This window comes from Triticum urartu, chromosome 7A (genome assembly GCF_056163025.1).
Source record: "Triticum urartu cultivar PI428250 chromosome 7A, HENAU_Tu73, whole genome shotgun sequence".
Classification (NCBI taxonomy): Eukaryota; Viridiplantae; Streptophyta; class Magnoliopsida; order Poales; family Poaceae; genus Triticum; species Triticum urartu.
Window position 1 is genome coordinate 200218589 of NC_141879.1, and position 12777 is coordinate 200231365.

Below are 12777 nucleotides of genomic sequence, written 5' to 3' on the forward strand. Positions count from 1 at the left end.
GTGTGCATTTCCCTCTTATCCGGGCCACGTCGCATCAAACTTCAGAACCCATTCATGCCCGGCATTGATCGCGAGCTCTATCATTTTGGTCAAGCCATGCTTGGTATCCCTTTCTTCGCTCGGGAGGGTAGTCTCTTGACCCATAAATGGACCTTGATTGACCCGCTCTAGCGGCCAGGTCGTGTCACAGATCGTATTGATATGTTGGTTGTGTCGCCTCCTTGCCTTATGGGGAGGGGGCTGGTGGGTATTCGGGCTCTTCAGTCGGCCTATCTCTTCCTCGAGGGGGCGGTCATGTTGGTCGCCTTGAGTCCGTCTAGCTGATACAAGGTCGAGGGCCTTGTCATCGAACTGTGGCAGTAGTTTGCGCTTGGGGTAGCTCTTTGTCTGTCGCTCATAGTCGTACCCTTCTTCGGCTTCTAGGACTTCCGTCCATCTATCGTTGGGGGTGTCTTGTTCGGCCTTTGTCTGTTGCTTCTTCTTCAAGCTTCGCGCAATAGCTATTACTTGTTGCTTGAACCTCCTTTGCCCTAATGGATCTTCTGGGACGATAAAGTCCTCAGGTCCAAGGCTAACCTCCTCTTTGGAGAGGGGCATATAATTGTTGTCTTCGGAATCATTGGGGTCCTCGGGAGTATGCTGACCCTCATGCCCCTCGAAGCCATCATGTTGGTGTTCGGGGGCGGGGTTGCCAAGGTCTTCCGCATTATCCGGGGTGTCACCTTTTGTGGTGCCCGTGTTGCTTTCCCTGTTGCGTCGCCCCTTGGAGCGTCGGCGTTGCCTCCGGCGCTTGGGGGGCTCCTCTCTAGGGTTACCATCCCTTCTGGGTGTGCCGTCCCCATTGGCACCATCGTCGTCGTCCTTGGGGGTGTCCACCATGTAAATCTTGTAGGTGGATGTGGCCGTCCATCGGCCGGTGACGGGAGGGGTCGTGGCCTCACCATCATCGTTCATGTCATCAGCCTCCTCGGAGGCATAGTCTAGCATGTCGGTTAAATCTTCGACCATGGCTATTAGGTGGGTGGTGGGTGGGACGTAAAATTCCATGTGGCCTGCCTCAAGGCCCTATCGAGCACGAGCCAGGGACATGTCATCGACAACAGTCATAGTCTAGATCCGATCGAGCACTTCATTTAATAGAGCGAGGCTAACCGGATCAGTGGAAGAGATTTCTTCGAAGTTGACCTCCGTTATAATGGTGGGGAGGGGTGCGAGTCCGGCCAGGGTGAGATCCTGGTCTTCGGACGTTGTGTCTGCGTCGAAGCCCGCCGCTGGATCTATAGCAAGTCCGGCTAGGGCTGCCTTCCAGTCTTCGGGATCCGAACTCCCATTAGGGCTCAAAGTAGGATCCTCTACGAGGAGGGATGGTCCGTACGGGATTGATTCCTGGTCTTTGGACGTAAGGGCCGTGCCCAAGCTCGAAGCTGACAGTGCAGTAAGGGCTGATCTGGAGATCAGATCGGAAAGAGGCAGCGAAGTTGAAGCTTCAGGAACTATGGTGGTCCCAGATGAAGTTGAGAAACTGGTGAAGATCAGATCGCCCCGAGCGTTGGTGACGTATTCGAAGTTACCAAACCTGATTTGATGCTCGGGGCGAAGCTGTCGACCGGGTTGAGGCGACCGGCCGAGTCGGCGTGCAAGAAGACGCTGCCGAACGTGAGAAGTTGCCCGAGGACGAAGATGTCCCCGATGCTAATGTCGTCTCCCATGATCAGGCGAGCCATCGACCCTTTGGCGATCCAACAACGGAACTCTCAATGAAAGCATCAATGTCAGTGCAAAACCGGCGGATCTCCGGTAGGGGGTCCCAAACTGTGGACCTTGGATCGATGGGGAACAGTGGATGTGGGACACGATGTTTGCCCAGGTTTGGGCCCTCTCTAAGAGGTAAAACCTTAGTCATGCTTGATTATATTGCTTGTGTATAAGTGGGTTACAGAGTAGATCTACCACGGGATCAAACAAACTAAACCCTAACTAGTAGGATGGGGATTGTTCTTCTAGCCTCTACGGACAAGCCCCCTGGTTTATATAGACACCAGAGGTGCTAGGGTTTACAGATAGTCGGTCACACGAAGGAAACATCGGATCTTCCATCTTGACTTGGGGTGGACACCAAGGCATAAAAGGTTTTCGGTCTGGATACGGTGTAGCCCAACAGTCCGGCCCATGAGAGATAGGTCGGCCTCCCGAGGACCCCCAAATACAGGACTCCCTCACTCTCAACCTTTGTTTTCTGTTTTCTGTGTTTTTTCTTTCATTTTTCCTTTTTATTTATTAGTCTGTCTTATTTACTTTTTTGTTTTGTGGGTATTTTCGGGATGTTAGGTGAGTGTAAATGTATACACACGAATACTATAAAATATACTCCCTCCATTCCTAAATATAGGGTGTATAGTTTTTGGCACGAAAATTAAAGAACGCACGTGGAGTGAAAATTTCACAAGTTTTGGGCAAGATTACACCTGACTAATTGACATGAGAAAATAGAGGAGTTTGCCTAATATAAGTAAATGTAATCAAATCCCTAAAAAAATTATTCAAACAAGTGGTGCAACGCAAGACACCTTATATTTCGAACTTTTTCTAAAAAATCTATACACCTTATATCAAGGAACGGAGGGAGTATGTGAAATTGCACTATATGTGATATTCTTTGCATACAACAAGAAAGTGCAATTTTTGTGCAAAGTCGTGTGCATGTTTTTTTGTTGTTTTCGTTCTTCTTAGAGGGTACTACCAATACCACTAATTCATTGTTCCTTGTAAAAAATCATTATTTTAATATATTTTTATTTATTTCTTCTTTGTGGGTAATATCTGCATATTTTTAAAGCATTAGTGGCACTCTAAAAATGCCACAAACAATGGCAAACTTGTTTTCGTTCTTCTTATAGGGTACTACCAATACCACTAAGTCATTTCTTTTTAAACCATTTTTTGTGAAATTTTCACTATTATATGCTTATTCTTGCATATTTTAGAAAGCACAATTTTTGTGCCAAGTTTGCCATTGTTTGTTTTAGAATTATTTTTTATCTTCTTTCATCTTAAAGGGTAATGACAATATGCCACTAATTAATCTTTCTTAGAGAACCTTATTATTCTGGTTTTGTTTTAGTTTTTATTTCATTTTATTTCTTCTTAAAGAGTGATACCAAAGTCAATAATTGATTCTTTCTTAGTAAATGTAATTATTTTGAATTTTTTTTATTTCATTTTCTCTCCTCTTTAAGGGTAATACCAATGCCACTAATTCATTACTTCATAGGAAACTTCTTCTTTTTTGTAAAACTCCACTACATTGTTATTCTTGCATATTATAAAATGCATTTTCTGTGTAAATTGTGTGCCAATTTTGTCGTTTTTTAAATACATTTATTTCCTTTCTTTCTAAAGGGTAATGTCAATGGCCCTAATTCATTCTTCTTTAGAAAAATCATTATTTTATTTGTTTTTTAGTTTTTATTTCATTTTCTCTTCTTCTTTATGGGTAATACCAATGCCACTAATCCATTCCTTCTTAGAATACTTAGTTTTTGCAAAAAAAAAGTATACTATTATATGCTAATTCTCGCATATTATAGAAAAACATAATTTTTTTGTGAATTGTGTGCAAACTTTCTCATTATTATTTTTCCATTTTTCTTTCTTCTTAAAGGACAATAACCATGCCACTAATTCGTTCTTCCTTGGAAAACTTAATTGTTTTTATTTCTATATTTTTAGTTCCATTTTTTCTTTAAGAGTAATGCCAATGCCACTAATTCACTTCTTCTTAGAAAAGAAAATTTGTGTGAAAATTCTACTATTATTCCCTCCATTATCTTACATAAAGTGCATTTATTTTTCACAAAAATCACAATGTAAGGTGTATTTATCCATTTTGCCACATAATTCCTTTTCTGCTCCACCACCCACCTGCAGCAAAAATTAGCGTTGGATCCCGTTGGTGATCAGAGAGAAAAAAAAAAGGAAAAAGTTGTGTGCATGGCAAGACAATGGTCTGTATTTCCCGCTACTTTCATGGGAGATGCCATGTATGGGCTATATAAATCGAGTACAGGGTTGCTAATCTCAGTTGAATGAGACTTAACCAAGTATCAGTGGATGCTATATTCGTAAGATCTTACATAGAGATCCGTGCAAAATTTTCTTTCAATTTTTCTTCTTCCTTTTTATATGTTCCATCACTTGACTGAGACTTTGTTAAATCTCAGTCGACTAAGATCTAACCAAACCCAATCGAGTAGGGCATCTGCACGTATGTATAAATCCTTGGATATGGTCACCGAATTTATATTACTTCGAGTGCATGCACAAATTAAGTTGCTGGCTAAAACTAGTGACTTGCCCAAAATAAAATTCCAGTCACCTTTTTGGGGGGCCACCCTCTGTAATCAAACAACTAAATTTTGGTTCGACCTCTAACCTGCTTTGGACAAAAAAAAGTTTGGAGAGAAAATGAAGGATTTCAATAAATAGTAAAAATAACCACCGCAAATTCAAGGAATAACAATAGAGCAAAAAAATAAGAAAGAAGTTGAGCCTTCATAATCTACTATATCTAAATAGGGGCTCCTCACTACGGGATTTCTCTCGACATGCAGGCTATCCACATCAACGATCGACATGCAGCCATACACCTCAGCAAAGAATAATCCACCTAACAAATCAGTGATTTAATCTTTGCACACAATATCGGTTCCTCTTCGTCTTCTGAAACGTAGTCTGTCTACTCTTTAAGAGCCGGGGCGCACTCCCACGCAATCCACCCAACACTTGGCCTCCAGCAGCAGCGCCCCTTCATCTCCTCTCGGGTCGTCTTCTTCATTCTTCGTCTGATGGTGATTCCCTAAGCAAGATGAAGGGCCGAGCCAAATTCCATCACTCCCCCAATCTCCGATATGTCATAATTAGTAGCTCACCACAAGCCGCCTCTACACCACGAAGCAGATGCAAATATCAGGTGGTAGACGCCCCAATATGTGCATAGTTGCAGATTAATTAGGTGCGTAGAGGTCCTTCACCCCACGTCTCTTGCTGAACTTTGCATCCACCTACAGTTCGTCCACTTTGATTCCGGTCAAAAGAATAGTCTTGCCAATACGTTGTGGGTAAAAATGTTAGATCGAGAACGTTCCAATATATCACTGCATCACGCCCTAAATCAAAGATGATGATCCCACCGTCGCTAGCCACGGCGGCGCCGCCCGATGACTTCGTGGAGGCCCTGGAGGTGCGTTGCGTGGGGTGCAGAGAGAAGTTGGAGGAGGGAAGTGGGCTACCCTGACTGCGGCACGCCGGTTGCTTCGCGAAAACATTCCTTTGAGCTTACGCACCCGGGTACCTCTATCCTGACCGTCCATACTCATCGAGATTTGTGTCACATGGAACAGAAAAGATCAGCTGGCACGTTTTCTCGCAGAGGATTGCAGATGTAATGATCCGTGATCGGCCACCCGCAGAAAAGGGCAGCTACAGGGGAAACAGGGACAGCATCTACAGTCATAACGTGACAAATTTTCTGCCGCTCTCTCTAGGAGCATGCTCGGCGGCGGGGGTAGCGGATTCTTTTGAGATCCAGAGGAGAAACGGATCTGTGAGGCCGCATCAGTTGCTGGAGAGGGCGGAGGAGGTCTGCGCACGCAGACCTGGACTTGCATCGTGGTGAGAAGTCTCCTGGACTTGCATCGTATGAGAAGTCTCCGGCGCTATCAGGTGTTGACCAGTGTTTGGAGGTAAATCAGAGTGCCCATCGATTTGGGCTGAGCCCCTTATGCGGATGGGATTTAGGTATTGGGCGTGCTCCACCACCTACTAGTTTCTACTAGTTGAATGCCCGTACGTTGCCACGGAACTTCAAAAAATGTATACATCGGTCATTGTTCTAATTCAGAAGTGCATGTCAAACATGGTAGAGATTGATCGATATAACAGCAACTACCAATTCTTTCTCCCGGTGCTTTCTCTATCATATCTCTTTTTTAACGTTAAATAGTAAGAGAGACCCCTAATGTAAATTTTACAAGTTAGAAGTGTGTCCTTAATTTCCTATGCCATCATCTCTTTCACTACCTTGCTTGCATCTAGAAAAAGCGGCTTTCTCATGGTCGTTCCTCCTCTCCACATGCATAGAATTCATCCATCTTTGCTCTATCATTGTCGTCAATTCAAATGTTGGTCATTTTGCCTTAACTATCGCTTGGCCACTTCTTCAAAACATTGGAAGATATATGAAATGGTGCATATGTGTCGAGAGAAATAGTGGGTTGCGACGACAACATACCAACAAAGGGACATACAATCAACTCCCCTTGTATATCTCGAGTGGGGTAGCCACGTGTATAACCAACGTAACTTGGAACATGTATTGAACTAATATGTCTCCATCAAATATGAAGATATTTTCATGATTACAAATGCTCCAACGCCCAAGTATGATCACTTTGTTGAAGCAGGGTGAGTGTTGCCTCTGGTATGCAGGAACAAGTATGTCCATGAGTGACAGGCCCAGGTGCTTCTCCTGGTTGAGCCTCTATGAAAAAAGAGTGAGCGCAACACTGGATGAATACGTGCACACAGAATAGATTTCAAGCTCTCCACCATCATACTTGTATCCTTTCTCTAATAAAAAATAGTAAGGATACACAAATATGATAAGAGCACGTTGTTGGCCTACTAAATAGGAGTAGTAAATATGATGTTCGAGATCGACCTAATTCACAACGGGCATCATTTCTTCAGGGAGAAGGCAGGGGTACATATCTTGCTCCGTTATTCAAATGTTCACAACTAAATGTTTTTTATGGACATCGTAATTAAAAATAGATTTTCTATCTTGCTATGCATGATCGATTTCCAAACGTTTAGAGAGAGGGACTGAACATGATTCAAGCCGCAATACACATGATGACCCCAAAATTGGAGCATACTACTCAGAGAAAGCGGCATATAGGAGTTTATCAACATCACGATGACCACAAAAATAGACTTATGTTTCTCAACTCTTCATGGAATTCTGTAATGTGTGGATCACTTCAAAATCGTAAATAACACGAAATAACTTTCAAACTATGAAGATAAATAAACATGACAATGTTCAGTTCTCTTTTCTGCTGATCATTTTGTGTACGAGTATTCAGTTATGGGGTAAAAATCTAGTCATCCTGGAGTATGTTTTATCCACACATCCAATCTAGCTCCCAATACAATCGAAACAAGGGTGAAAGCAGACGCTAAAAATTCAGCATTCACACCGATCAGAATGGCCTCTTGAGCCCCTTGAAGTCCACCGTCTCGATGCACTCTACGCTGCCCCTGAAACCATTGAGCAGCTCGTTGGCCCGATCTTTGGTCACGCCGCCGCAGCCCACCTGGAGTAGCTTCTCGGAGGTGCCCACACGCAGCGCCTCGTCGCAGCACGCGCCGGCGCTAGTGTCCGCGGCACGGCAGAGGCGCCAGAGCGCAGAGACGGCGAACCACGTGACCATGTCGGACATGCACGCACGGACTCAAGGCCGGTGTGTTGGCACAGGACGCCGTCCAGCACGGCCAGTGCCTTCTCGCTCGTCCTCTTGTCAGCGTCCAGGACGAGCTCCACAACGACGAGCACTGACCCTAGCTCGGCGAAGCGGGCGGCTCCTGACGAGGCCGACGAGCGTGCTGCACACGCCGGGCGTCCTCGAGATGACGTCGACGGTGTGCCGGTCGGGGGACGAGGCGAGCTCGCGGAGGATGATGGCGGCGCTGGCCCACGCGGGAAGGTTACCGTGGGAGAGCACCGAGACGAGGGTCTTGAGAGATGTCGGGTAGGCAATGTAGCGTCGGGCCTCCTCGTTGAGCGGGAAGAACACGGTAAGGGCCGCCAAGATCTTCCCAACGCGCCCAATACTGTGGCGCTGGTGCCATACACGGGCTCACCGGTGAGGCTCTGGAAAGCTGAGGCGAGCAGCTGTGAGGAACCGGCGGTTGCGGTCGCTCTCCTACCCGATAGCCCTGGCCCTGGCAGCAACTTGCTAGCAGGCCGCCGCATTCCCGCGCCTCGGGGCGGCGGACACGGCGACAATTGCCTCGACGGCGGCGGCCTCCCGCCAGCTTCCCCACAGGGGCCAACCTCCTAAGTCGTCGGCGGCGTAGTCCATGGAACCGACGGCCGTTGCGGCGGCAGAGGCAAGCAGGTCGTACAAGGGCGGCGTGCATTGGCTGCGCGACGACGACCGAGACGAGCGTCAGACGGCGATGCAGATGGGCAGTTGCACACGGCTGTGGGGGCGGCGGCGGCGATTTTTCTCACGAGATTGAGGTGGGAGCACGGATGGGAGCATGGAGAGGAAGCAGGCAAGCCGGATCCGAAAGAGAGGATGAATCAGGAGCGAGAGGTGGGTCAAACTAGTAGAGAATGGGACCAAACGTGTGGACGGTAGTGGGTCGTGGTTGTTTCTTTTTTTTTAGTTGCACGAAGAAAGGCTTGTTTCAAGGGAACGTGGGCTGCTCCTGCAATCTTTTTATCATGCGGGCAGAGTGGGATCGCAAGAGAGGTGGTGGAGGGGAGCGAGGGGATCCTCGGTTGAACCATCACGACGACGGCACATTGCTCTTTAATAGTAGAGATTTTATCTGGCCCTGCTCGTCCTGGAAGCTGTTCGTCCATGGCTATCAAAACTTCGGAAGACCAGCGGCGAAAAAAGTCAAAGAAGAACGGACTCAGTATGCTTCTAGAAGAAATAATCAGCGATCAGATTTCAGCTCCGGTACAGCATGCGATGTGTAGATCGGGAAGAACTATTTGATGCGTACCCATTGGCGTCAATTTGTGCCGTATCGATCAGGCCGTGCTCCGTCGCCATGGGAATGGCCACTGGGACCTCCTCCATTGAACGAGTAGAATGAGAGTGAATTCAGGGATGCGGTGCAGCCTTGGTGGTCGGGGTCACGGGTGTTCGTCGGTATTATTTTTTTGGTGCACAATAAAACAAACATACACAGAGCCTAGTTCGAACAGGAACCCCTGACTGCCACCGTAATGGATCCAGATAAACAATTCTAACTGTTGGGCATCTTGAGGTACAACATCTGAAACCAACAGCTGGGATAACGCGGCCCGGGTGCGTAGACTCAAGAAACCCACATTCGGTTGCTTCATCCTGAGCTCATGTCGCCACACCGGTGGAAGGCAATGACCCTGCCGCACGGTGCCACGGACGCACTCGAGACAAGGCCATCGTGTGGCGCCGGCGGGCTCCGGAGCATGCCGTTTGAGCTATCACGCTGCGCCTCCCCGCTCCACGGCACCAAGCTGGCCGTCCTCCGGCGGACCTCTGGAATTACGTCATCTCATCCCCGCGGGCTGCCATCTTGCTGGTCACCATTGCATCTGTCCCACAGATTGTTGTTACTCGGCTGCTTGGGAGGTATATATCTCTGTAGGGTTTTTCTATTGTAGGTTCTAATTTTGATATTACAGAATCAAAGAAATTGCAATTCAATTGAAAAACAAGCCACCGCTTCATATAATACATTGTTTCGTCTCACACCCGTTTAAGTATAGAACAGTGAGCCTTTCTCCCAGTCTTTTGATGATTTTTTATATGAAACTTTGTAGTGCGATGGGATCGACATTTGAATTTATACCTATGTTCCTGTGGCATTTACAAGTATACTGGTCTCTGAAATGCCAGGCTAGCTTCTTTTCCCATGAACAACTAATATATGGCATATTGTTGAAGATATATCATTCTTGCTCCAATCATATTGGTTACACAAAGTTTCTTTTGGTTATTTCTCATCTGTAGATTAGTAGGGGAGACGTGCGAAACAAAAAAGTGATATAGTATATTAAAACATTGTAGCTCGAATGAAGGTGACTGAAACGGAATCAATAGCTTTGATTATCTTCCCAATACTATTTTCTTGTGGATGATTCTTTTGGAAAATGTTGTACAATTTCTGTTCTATAAAATATTACATATGTGTTATTCTCAAAAAACATGATAAAACATTATCTAATTAGGAGTCATTTTTACTGACAATGATGATAGTTCTATTTAACAATTTCATATGATCTTAAACATATTATCTATATAATTTGTGCTACTAATTCCTACTGCAACGCGCGGGGAATCCACTAGTAACTTCTAATACATGAACACCATTGCACTAGCCATCCGGAAGAAATTCTTGCCATGGCAAACCACGCCCTAGAAACATTAAGGCCCTGTTTGATAGCTCTGTATTTTCTATGTATTTGAAGAATACTGTAAAAAAAATCAAATACCATGGTTTTAATTACTGTGAGTTGTTTGGCTTACACAAAAAGTTGTAGTATTAATACTATAGTATTCCCAAAAACATAGTTTTTCCTCTGTCTAGAAAAAGACACTAAAACCTCTGAGCAGACGAGAAAAACAGGCCCGTCTCTATCTTCTTCCTCGTTTGCTTACAAGCCGCCGCTGCTCTCTTGTTGCTATAGGTAGTCTCTCCCTGGGTAATAGTGGACGGACAAAGAAATGGTGATGACAAAAACGGTGATGTATCTACAGAGTTTCGAGAGTGGCGTTTTGGCACATGGATATGCTCAAATTCAGACAAAATGATTCTCGCGTACATCTTGACATGCTACATGCACACAAACTCTTTTCGTGGAAAATCGATAACTTTTGTGTCACGTGTAAAAAAGACAAAATTTAGTGTTAAAAAAGGCTTTTCATGAGACATTTTTTTGTCTTTTTTACTCAAGGTGTATAAAATGTCGTTTTTTCACGAAACTAGCCGTGCGCACATACAATGTTGAGATGTACACGTCAAATTTGTGTTCGGAATTTTTCGACATTTTAAAATATATTTTTCAATGGGAGGAGCATATGCTCTCATGTGCCAAAGTGAATTTTCTCAAAGTTTCTCCTTTCTTACTTGATGTATCACGTGTCATGCTCATCATATGGTTGAAGAAATGCTTTCGAGGAACCATCAGTTGAATCCACTGCAACTCCGCACGGCGTCGAGCTTGGCCGCACGGTTCCAGTTTAAGCGTGTTCCGGACAGTGTGGTCCTAGCTCCATGCACAGCTCCGGATGCTCCTCGACAATAACGTCGTGTTGTGGTAGTTCGACTGCCTCCTCCTCTTTGGTAAGCTACATGCCGGACTTTGGGCATGGTCGTTGACAGATTGGCAGTGGCCTTTGTGCATGGCCATTCAAAGTTTGTGCATGTGGGTGGCCTTTGTACATGGACGTTGAGTTTGCTGCTGGGTAGCTAAGGAAAAAGCCTAGCTAGCGAATTTACGTCGATATATACAGCACTAGCTAAACAGCTCAAAGTATTCTCAATACTTCAAAAACTGCAATATGTCAAAACTGTAGTAACTTATACCTACATGCTAAAATATTGTAGTTTTTTAATGTTGTGATTTTTTAATACCAAGGTTTTAGAATACTGTAGTTTTGCAAAAACTATGTTGCCAAACTAGACCAACTAGGCGACAACTCAGTAATGCCCGGAATATGTTTCTTGGTAGCAGACCCAACATAATTTTAGTAAACCTTAAGCAATTAGGGTTAAGCTGGCTGTGAAGCTCGTATTATACACCTTGACCTCACCTTTTTGTAATCCTTCTTGCCTATATGTTGTTATATAAGATAAGTCCCATAACTGACTGATTCGGATTGATTCCAATTGCCACTACGATCACATCAATCTGTTATGGCTCAGACCCTCTTCGCGGTTGAACCCAAACCATAGTAGTGCTTAACTCAGTGTATTCTTATGTGAGCGGTGGGTTACATCACCCCTTTTTATCATGGGATCAAACCAAGGTTAAACATTCATATGGAACTCCCCTTTAGACGATTTCTATGTGCTTGCCCAACACCTTTTGTTTTATGGATCAATGCCAATTTCACCTGAGACCATTGTCTAGTCATACCTGACTGGACAATGTTCTCTCAAGTAACGTGCAAAAGTGTTTCCGTCCGTAGCCATCTGGGATCCCTCTACTGTATGTTTGAAGATCGGTCATAGTTAGCCATTTCACCCCAAACTGAAAGCGACAGTGTGCTACTTCATCAAAGAATTGAGTTGTACCATTAGTTTTTTTTAACGGAGAATAAGATTTGCTTCATCGAATAAATAAGAAGAGATAGAGTTTGTTACAACCGACCCCAATACGACATAAAAGATTACTCTTCCAAAATAAGAACCACCAAGCTTTTTGGCACCCGCGGTCACCCAAAGCCTTCCCTCATCCTTGATGAGGTTGAGCAAGATTATCGGAGGAGCGCTTTTGTGACGGAAGACCTTAGCATTGCGCTCGTTCCAAATTGCCCAAATGACAAGCATCGTGAGGGAGGCTGTTGATTTTCTATTCGGGAAGCTATCACCGGCCGCTTACTCCACCAATTCTCGACAGAGTTGTCCAAATGCCAAGGGGGGTATCAAGGAGGAGGCACTCTTTAACCAAGTTCCAAAGCCTTGAGGTGAAACGACAATTGTAGAGCAAGTGAGCGCGGGATTCACGAACCCTTTTGCAAAGGGGGCACAACCCATAATTTGGCCAACCTCGCTTCTCCAGCCCATCCGTGCTCCGAGTCCTATTTTGGACCGGCAAAGGAACTTCGAAGTTCCCGTTTCATTAATCCCGCGGCAAAATTTTGAAGCCCAGCTGAAGTACTCAACTGACGGCCCTTGCACCGACCGGGTTTCATCGTTCAACGCCATTCCTGCAAACTTCCAACAGTCAAACCCCTCAACGCTCCTCCCTCCCTCCCACGTCCCTCACCC

At 45.3% G+C, this 12777-nt stretch overlaps 1 pseudogene; it reads right to left on the reverse strand.

Annotated features, from left to right (window-relative positions):
* Positions 1-7262: 7262 nt before the first annotated feature.
* Positions 7263-8386, reverse strand: LOC125518637 (U-box domain-containing protein 21-like; annotated as a pseudogene).
* Between the last annotated feature and the right edge of the window lie 4391 nt (positions 8387-12777).